General features: G+C 37.8%; 1 long non-coding RNA gene across 1 annotated transcript in view; it reads left to right on the forward strand.

The window, feature by feature from the left end:
• The window catches only part of LOC143032799 (uncharacterized), a 438,832-nt gene that overhangs the window by 405,792 nt on the left and 23,040 nt on the right, over positions 1 to 10,000 (forward strand). The gene's annotated exons all lie outside the window — the stretch shown is intronic.

Here is a 10,000-nt window from a genome sequence, read left to right on the forward strand (position 1 = left end):
CCTCCGAATTAGAAAATAATAGAAATATAGTAAATGAATAGTACAGATAAGTAAATAAATAAATAAGTACATAAAATAATTAATACACAGATAAAGAAATAAGTAAATAAGTAAATGAATCAATGAGTTAAAATAAATGAATAAATAAGCGAATAAAAATTAGTATGAAAATAAAAAACAAACATACAAATGAATAAATGAATGTATCCATGAATAAATAAATTGAAAAAATAAAATCGGTTAACAAATATGATAAATAAAAAAGATAAAGAGAAATAGATAAATAAATAAATAAATAGATAAATAAAATGAAATGGAATCTTTCGAACTGAAATAAGATTAAATGGAATTACAAAGAATAAATTAGAATTAAGAAAACAATGCTAATAAAAACAAAATAGAATGAAAAACTATAAATTAAAATAAAACTGAACAATAGAAATCAAGATATAAGATGATTTAGATTAAAACATAACAACATAAGATAATAGGTAAACCGATGACAGAAATATATATTTTGTGCCTCTTGCTGGCCCTGTTCGAGTTTCACCATTTTCCAGTATTCTCTCATTCATCTTCCTTTCCATCCACATCTCTTATTTCATTTATCTATTTATCTATGTATTTATTTAAATACTTGTTCATTTATTTAACAATTTACTTGTTTATTTCTTTTATTTATTCATTTTCTGCATGAGGGGGGACGGAGAGGGTGGGGGGTCGCCGATTTAATGAAGCGGCCTTGGCGTGGATATGCTGTGTCTTGCGACACTGCTTCTGACTCAGGACGAGATGCAGAGAAGACTCGTCATCCAGGAGGAGCCAAGATAAGAGGAGGGAAGAGGGTGGAGGGGAGTGGAGTATGTAGGGGATGGAATGGGTGGGAGTGGTTTCTATGCCTTTGTTTTTTGGCTACCTCCCTTGTAAAGGGGAAAAAGCCTTTGGTATATGTACCAATTTATCAATTAATTAATGAATGTAGTAATTTATTTTTCCATATGTTTATTAATTTATTCATCTGATTATTTACTTATCTATTTATTTATTCATACGTTGATTTATTCGTTTGTTTATTCATTCATCTGACAGTTTCTAATCTATTTCTCTCATCTTTCACACCTGACGTCACGAAGATTTCTCTCCATTTCTCTCTCTTTGCTCTTCTTCCACCACCTCTTCTTTCTAGCGCCCCTCCCCCCCCCCCACGTCAATCCATCTCTTTCTGTGTCTACCAACTGGTCTTCTTTTGTTAGGCTTCCATGTCAGTGGTTGTCTTGGCAGCCTCTCCTGCTCCATTCCTATTACATGTCCGCACCACCTAAGTCCGTTTGTTTCTATGATTTCTATAATATCTGCTGTTCCAAGTGCCTCCCTTATTTGCATATTTTTTATTCTGCCCATTTTCGTCACGCCTTTTATACTTCTAAGCACTTTCATCTCAGCTGCTCCTAGTTTTGACCTCGGTTTAGTTGTAAATGACCATGGTTCTGATCCATATATCAGAATTGGTCGGAGTATTGTATTGTATTATAGATCATGGTTTTGCATTCAACCGGTATAGTTTTGTCCTTAACAAGCGGGTATGGTCCATCGAGGTTTTGGTTAAGTTGATTGATTCTGTTAATAGTTTCAATTTCTTGTCTGTTCTCCTCATCCATCTTGACTCCCAAATACTTAAAATTTGTGACCCTTTCATTTCCAATACTTATATTTAGTTGTTTATTTTCTCTATTGATGTTCATTACTTTTGTTTTAGTGACATCAATTTTCATCCACTTTTCAGTCATCACTCTATCTCATTTATCTATTGCTTCCTGCAGCTCACATTCAGTATTACAAATTACTGCAATATCATCCGCATAAGCGAAAGTATGTGTGTCACTGTTTTCATTAATTTCCTCCATACATCTATCCATGAATATTATGAATAACAGCGGTGACATAACCCTTCCTTGTCGTACTCCTGTCTTGACTGCAAGCCAATCTGTACATATCTTGATCTCTAAGCTTAACCTTACTCTCACATTTATCATATATAGTTTTTATTGCTCTGATTAAGTTTTGTGGGAATTCCATATTCACTGTGCTGAAGTACATCTTATAATTTCCTTCTTGATACGTGATCGAATGCTTTTTCCGATATCAATAAAAACTGAGTTTTTCTCCAAACTCCATCTCCAGCTCTTTTCTAAAATAATCTTTACTGTGAAAATCATATCTACTGTATTGTGCTTCTACCGTAATAAAGAGGTTGGGGCTCTCTCAGCCAACTCCTTCACTATTCGCTGACATACTTGATCAAGTTTGCAATGAATGAAGCACCAAACGACTTTATTCGGCTGAGGGGATGATGGTACATCCACCCACACAATCACGCCCATTCACTCACGCATTCACTTGCCCATTCACACACACACTGACTCACGGATCCACGCACATTCACTGGCTTATTCGCTGGACACTTCGAGGGCGATGCCCCGAACACTAGTTCAGCACCGCGGGCCAGGGTGACCTTCTACCAACGTTGTCGCTAGGGGTGCAAGATCCCCTCGAAGTTCACCGCCGAGCGTCAGAGGCTGGCGGGCACTCCTCCGGGCACCCGAGGTAGTGCCACCGACCGAAGTGCACATTCATAGAGTAACCCTAGATGGACATTTTGGTATATAAAGGCAAGCTGTCAGAGTTCCCTGGTGGCCACAGTAGGAACTAACATCTTACCACGTGGCGGACGTCACAGAAGTTAATTAAATGGTCTTGGATAATTTATTTTCTCAGAGTTCCCTGGTGGCCACAGTAGGAACTAACATCTTACCACATGGCGGACATCACAGAAATTAATTAAATGGTCTTGGATAATTTATTTTCTCAGAGTTCCCTGGTGGCCACAGTAGGAACTAACATCTTACCACGTGGAGGACGTCACAAAAATTAATTAAATGGTCTTAAATAATCTATTTTTTAAGTTAGGAATATGAAACTTGGCAGGTTTCTAAAATATTAATAAGAAATATCTCTTGATGATATAAAATGTAATCAGAGCCCCCTAGTGACCAAAATTAACGAAAAATCATGTGCTGCATCCTGTAAAGGGAACCGTGGTTGATAGATATTTAAATGTACAACACAAGTGATGTTTCTTTTGTTGTTTCTCTTTATGTTCTACAGTGTTGGACTAAATATCAATGAAAATTGAGCACTGAGTGTAGTCCAGGCCGCATCAGGAGCAGTCATCGGCGGAAAATCCCAAGACCGAGTAGGGGAAGCAGCGGAAGAACCAAAATGGAGACTCGTTCATCCGCCCCCACCGCCGATCAATGAGCTGGAGTGCATAAGCAGTACAAATTCATCAAAAGTCGTACAGTTTATGTTGATACTGGTGTGCATTGAGTTACTCGAGTGCAAATCCATTAAAAGTCGTACACTTTATGTTGATACTGTTGTGCATTGAGTTACAGAGTGCAAATTCATTAAAAGTCGTACGCTTTATGTTGATACTGTTGTACATTGAATTACTCTAGCGATGTCATTTCAATCAATTGAAGAACCAGTCCCCAGCACTTCTGATCAAACAGAACCAGTTATTGTGGACTGGAAGAAGTGTTTTCTATGCCAAGCAGTGACAAGTGAGCTGTACAATGTTCTGCTTCAACAAAGAGGAAAGATAAAGGTGCTGGGTACTAGTACATGGCTGAAAATATCAAGGAATTCCATGAAACGAACCAGCTACCTTTTTCAGTAAATGTTGAGCAGTTAGATGAAGGTCATGGCATGGAAGAAACCCTCTTGTTACATAATGTTGTAGTGCATAAATCTTGTCGTGGTAAGATTAACACTAGTATGCTTGAAAGAACAGTCAAGTGCAAGTGTGAAACAGAGAATACAGTAAGTCCAGTCAAAAATAGGCAATAGTTTGTGTCAACTGATGATTCTGAATCAATTTGCTTCTTCTGTGATGAAAAGGGTGAGTCATCTGGCTTGCACAGGGCTTCAACCTTTGAGCTGGATTACAAGGTCCACCGAATTGCCACTGACCTCCACGACATAAAGATGTTGTCAAAACTAGCTGCAGGAGCTATGGTACAATATCACACTCAAAATTCTACAAACAGTATAAGAGAAATCAAGACAACGATCTAAATGAGTCAAGTGCTCTGCATGACATTGCATTTGCTGAACTGATATCATAAATTGAGTCATATTGAAAGTCTCCTGAAACATGGCCTGTGTTCAAGCTGCAAGCTCTTAAAAAGCTCTATTCGGATAGAATTGAAGAACTAGGTGCTGAGAATGGGCAGTTGCGCACAACACGGTTTAAGGAATGCATTCTTGCTGCAGTATCTGATTTGAAAGCGCAAAATAAAAACAACGAAGTGTTTCTGACATTCACGAAATATATTGGTCCTATTTTGAAACATGCATGTGACGCTGACTACAATACAGAGGGCATGTTTTTAGCAAAGACTGAATATTATACACAGAGATGTTTTCAAGATCAAGCAAATATTTAATGGTCAGTTTATAGAGAACTGTCAACAGAAATCTGTTCCAACAACACTGACTTCAATGATAAGCATGATATTGAATGGTCCAAATATCAAAGATCAGTTAGGTTTGGAAGACATCGGTTCACAAGCATCTCTAACAATTTCTCAGATGGTTACATTTAACACAGTGAAATCTAGGTCTCTATCTGTTGTCGTTACGGGGTATGTCCGCCACAACAGAGATCGTGAAACCACAGCTTCAATCTATCTTGCATTAAAAGTGCATGATGAAACCAGAAAGAGCGAGCTGGTTGACACATTCATAGTATGGGCCTTTCTATTTCATACCCAAGATTGCTCTCTGTGTCTGCAGATGTGGCAAACAGTGTTTGCCATATGTACAAAGAAGAAGGGGTTGTGTGTCCACAGCTGTCCAGTGGCGTGTTTACAACAGCTCCTGTTGACAACATCGACCACAACCCTAGTTCTACCACTTCAATGGATTCTTTCCATGGTACCAGCGTTTCCCTAGCACAGCATGCACGAGAAGGCAAGCTAGGTACTAAGAGAGATCATCCCATCATTACTGGGTTGGTGACCAATGAGAAACAAATATTCAATCTTCCAACAAGCTTCACAAATGTTCAACCAGTTATTCTGTCAAAGAACAATAACAATTAAGTTCTCTGTATTCTGAACGAGCAAGTGGTCTGCAACGCAGCAGTGACGGACAAGTCATTCCTGGAACCCTGCACCCAGGAGGAAACAGACACACGTACCAAGCTGCATGTCATGGATGCTGCCAACAAAGGCCACCAACACATCCTCATCAGAAGAGAAGACACTTATGTTGTTGTACTTGCTGTGGCATGTTTCCACCAGTTTAAGACATCTGAACTGTGGATATCATTTGCTACTGGAAAGTCTCATGAGATCATTGCTGCTCTGCCATCATCCAAGGCCCAGGCTCTGCCATTCTTCCATGCTTTCACAGGGTGTGATGTGACATCTTTCTTTGCCGAGAGAGGCAAAAAGAGTGCACGGGATACATGGCACGCTTTCCCTGAGGTCACAGAAGCTTCCTTGTCACTGTCAAATCCACAATATCAATTGACGGAGAGCTCACTGGCTCTCACTGAGAGATTCGTTGTGCTGTGGTTGTAGGACCGCACCATTGAGCTCTCCAACAAGGCAGCAAATGTTCTCCAGGAAATTAAAGTCTCTGGAAAGCATTCCTCCTACAGAAGCTGCTTTAAAGCAACATACTCTGAGATCAACATTCCAAGGAGGACATGTGTGGGGCCATCAATCCCTGGAGAAAGACCCAGCCTTGTCCAGCCCATCGCTCTTTGGATGGGAATGGGATGCAGTATGTTCCAGGTGGACATCAAAGTGGACTACCCTTCAACAAGCACATGGTATGTACTATGAACTGAAATGCTGCAAACGCAAGAAATCTTGCAGAGGTCTGTGTAAATGCGGCAAAGCACAGCTCAAATGCACTGCGTTGTGGAACTGCGAAAGTGACTTAGGCACCTTAAACGGAAGCTTTTTGTGACTTAAGTGTACCACTTGATAAATCGACAGCATTCATTCTGGTATTGTGGCGAGTGGTTATGAAGTTCAAAGTTATGTAACAAACGACAAAACAACTTGTTTTGTTGTTTGTAAAGATGATCGCTGTCATTCAGTCTGTTTACATGTTGGAATGAATGTTCAATGTTAACTATTGTGTTTATTGTGTATATTCAGATAAATACTTCTTCAAGAACACTTGTATATTAAATATTTGATCCGTTGTGGTGGAGAATCTTAGCTTTTATTTTGACAAAATGCACAAAAAAGGCCCAGGTCCTTTCAAAATTGTAATCAGAGGTTGCAACAAAAAACTGTTTGCAGTTTTGATCACTAGAGGGCTCTGATTTAATTTTTTATTATCAAGAGATAGTTCTTGTGAAATATTTTAGAAACCTGCCAAGTCTCATATTCTTAACTTAAAAATAAAATATTTAAGATCATTTCATTAATTTCTGTGACGTCTGCCACATGGTAAGTTATTATTTTCTACTGTGGCCACCAGGAGACTCGGACAGCTTGCCGCTATATCCAAAAATGTTTACCTAGGGTTACTCAATAAGTGTGCCAAGTTTCATGATTTTAACCCAAAAATGAGAACGATCTTAGGCTTAGACACCCCAGTGAAATATATATATATATATATAAATATATATATATATATATATATATATATATATATATATTACATATATATATATACATATATATATATACATATATATATGTATATATATACATATATATATGTATATACATACATATGTATATACATACATATACATACATATATATATATATATATATATATATATATTATAATAAAGTAGTAGCCTCTGTCTGTCTGTCTGATTGTTTATTTGTTTGTTTGTTTGTACACGAAATCCTCCTAGGGTTTTAGAGATAAACCCCATAACCATATATATTCTGATACCCTATCACTCCAGGTACTTGGATAACTACATTTCATTTCGAAAAAAATATTTTGGTTAGGGTTAAGGGTTAAAGTTAGGAGGTTTATTTAGTATCCCCTGAAGTCGCGTAGTATTTTTTGTGACTTAAGAATTAATATGATTAAACAAACCATTGTACGTATCCATAAATATCATTTACATTTGTGAAATGAAATTAATGTTGCCACAAACCATGATAGCTTTTGTAAGAAGAAAGCATGTTTAAGGAAAATTATTATATAATTTTACCAAATGTTGAAATATTGGTTATTTTCGTTTACTTTTTGTGCGGGCGGAAATAGTTCATTCACAAACTCCTACGTTTTTGCAGATAAACTCCTATAACTATATATATTCTGAAGATAAATAAACTAGATACATTTATTCACCTTTCAGCTGTAGACATTTATTGTCAATCCACACACACACATGCACATACACACGCACACAAAAGAATGTGTACACATGATATTTGTTTGTGTATGCATGTATTTTCAAACTAGGGTTTCCCAACTTCGGGAGGGGGGGGGGTCGCACACCTGGGAGGGGGAGCATTTAAAGCTATATTTAATTAAAAATATTTTAGTTAGGGTTAAGGGTTAAAATTAGGTGGTTTATGGTGAGGAAACACGCCACTACTGTAGTCCCCCCTTAAGTTATTATTTTTGTAACATAAGAATCAATGTAATTAAATAAACCATTGTATGGGTTCATAAATATGATTTATATTTGTGAAATTAATGTTGCCACAAACCATGATAGCTTTTGTAAGAAAAAATCATGCAAATGTAAAATGATCGTATAATTTCTACCAAATGTTGAAATATTGCTTATTTTCATTTAATTTTAGTTCGGCGGAAATTTATTATTTACAAACTCTTCCTAGGTTTTTCCAAATAAACCCCTATAACCATATATATTCTGAAGATAAATAAAGTAGATACATTTCTTCACCTTTTAGCTGTAGGCATTTATTGTCAATCCACACACACACTCACACACGCACGCAAAAGAATGTGCACATGATATTTGTGTTTGTGTATGCATGTATTTTCAAACTAGGGTTTCCCAACCTTCGGGTAGGGGGGCGCACATCTGGGAGGGGGAGTGTTTAAAGCTATATTTAATTTAAAAAAATATTTTGGTTAGGGTTAAGGGTTAAAGTTAGGTATGGTATGGTTAGGTTAGGGATTATTCACGAACTCGCAGCAACGCGCGGGTAATTGGCTAGTATATATATATATATATATATATATATATATATATATATATATTCTTTTTATTCATACATATTTATATTTATATCTATATATCTATATCTATATCTACATCTATATCTATATTGATATCTATATCTATATTTATATATATACATATATATATATATATATATATATATACACATGAATGTTTGTGTACATTTAAAGGGTTGAAATCAAATCTAGATTCTTTCCTTTATTTCACCGTTGGGAAGAAATCTATTTTCATTTATCCAGTGAACGAGGTATGCTGTCAGTAATGAATTACTGACAAGATGGTAACCATTACACTATGTAATCAAGATGTACACTTTTGAGGCGTACGTTTTGTAGTAATGGAATGGGTCACTAAATTGAGAATCGTGAACTAAATCTAAAGAAAAACCTAAAAGATGATCTTTATTGCACCTCATCAAAGAATCGACAGCGTTTATTTTCCCAGAATGTTTCGATGGCAACCTACAAACATCACTCAAAGGAAGTGCTAGAGTACATATAGAAAATGGGAAGGGGTAGAAATAAGGTTGTCTGCCTAGGCAAGGGAGTGTCCCCACATACCTTCGGGAAGATAGGGTAATCGAAGATAAGATACCATACATATCCTTAAGTCCGTCTTTGGCACGGTGCCTTGGCACTCGATGAGGAAAGGGCCAGTAGATCCGGAGGAGCACTTGCTCTTACTGAAGCACCTGTATTGGCTTTCCCTGATTATAGTATCCCCTTTACTATTTGTACAGATGCTTCTGGTACAGGTATTGGAGCTGTACTCATGCAACAAGTAGATGGATGTAGACCTCATGTTATTGCATATGCTAGTCGCATTCTTAACAAGCCTGAGTCCCGTTACTCTGTTACTCATTTAGAGGCCCTGGCTGTGGTGTGGGCTTTAAAGCACTTCCGTGATATCATTTTTGGATATCCTATTACAGTCTACACGGACCACACTGCTGTCACTCAGCTTTTCCAAGGAAAGAATCTGTCAGGTCGCCTAGCCAGATGGTTCCTCACGATTGAGGAATTCAATCCAACCCTAAAGCATTTGCCCGGGCGAGCTAATCATGTTGCTGATGCACTTTCACGGAATATCCCTGTTGCTGCTGTTACCGTGATTGGTAACTTTTCCCTGCAGGATCTGGTAAAAGCTCAGCGTGAAGACCCTGCCTGGTCTGCTGTCATTTATGCTTTGGAGTCTGGTGATGATTCCACCTTACCAGCTTTACCAGTACCTCTATACCAATTTTCCCTGCAGGACGAAGTTCTCATTCGTAATGTGGAAGTGTTTGAGCAGGATGTGGCACAGCTAGTGATCCCTGAGTCTCTAGTTCCCATTGTTTTGTCCCTTGCTCATGATGCCCCTCAGGCTGGTCACCCAGGTCGTGACAAAACTCTGGCTATGGCACGGAAGAAGTATTATCGGCCTAAAATGCGACTAGACATTGCCTCTCATGTGGCCCGGTGTAGTTCTTGTGCGTGTGGTTTGTGTGTGGCTTGTCTATATTTCTGTTTCTATTTGCCTCGGTCAGTTTTTCTTGGTTGCTCGGTGTGGGCACCGAGTGGTGCGGGCCGAGCGATGTGAGGGCAATGTAATTTCTAATATTAATTGTATTATATTCTGTGTGTTTTGTGTATATAATCTAAATACTGTATTCATTATTTTTAGCAAATGCCGCAAGGCTTGGCGTGGGTAGTTTTTTTTTTTTTAGCGGGAATGTTGGCGTCAGTCGACGAA

Source organism: Oratosquilla oratoria, chromosome 14, assembly GCF_046742065.1.
Source record: "Oratosquilla oratoria isolate Oo_2021 chromosome 14, ASM4674206v1, whole genome shotgun sequence".
Lineage (NCBI taxonomy): Eukaryota > Metazoa > Arthropoda > Malacostraca > Stomatopoda > Squillidae > Oratosquilla > Oratosquilla oratoria.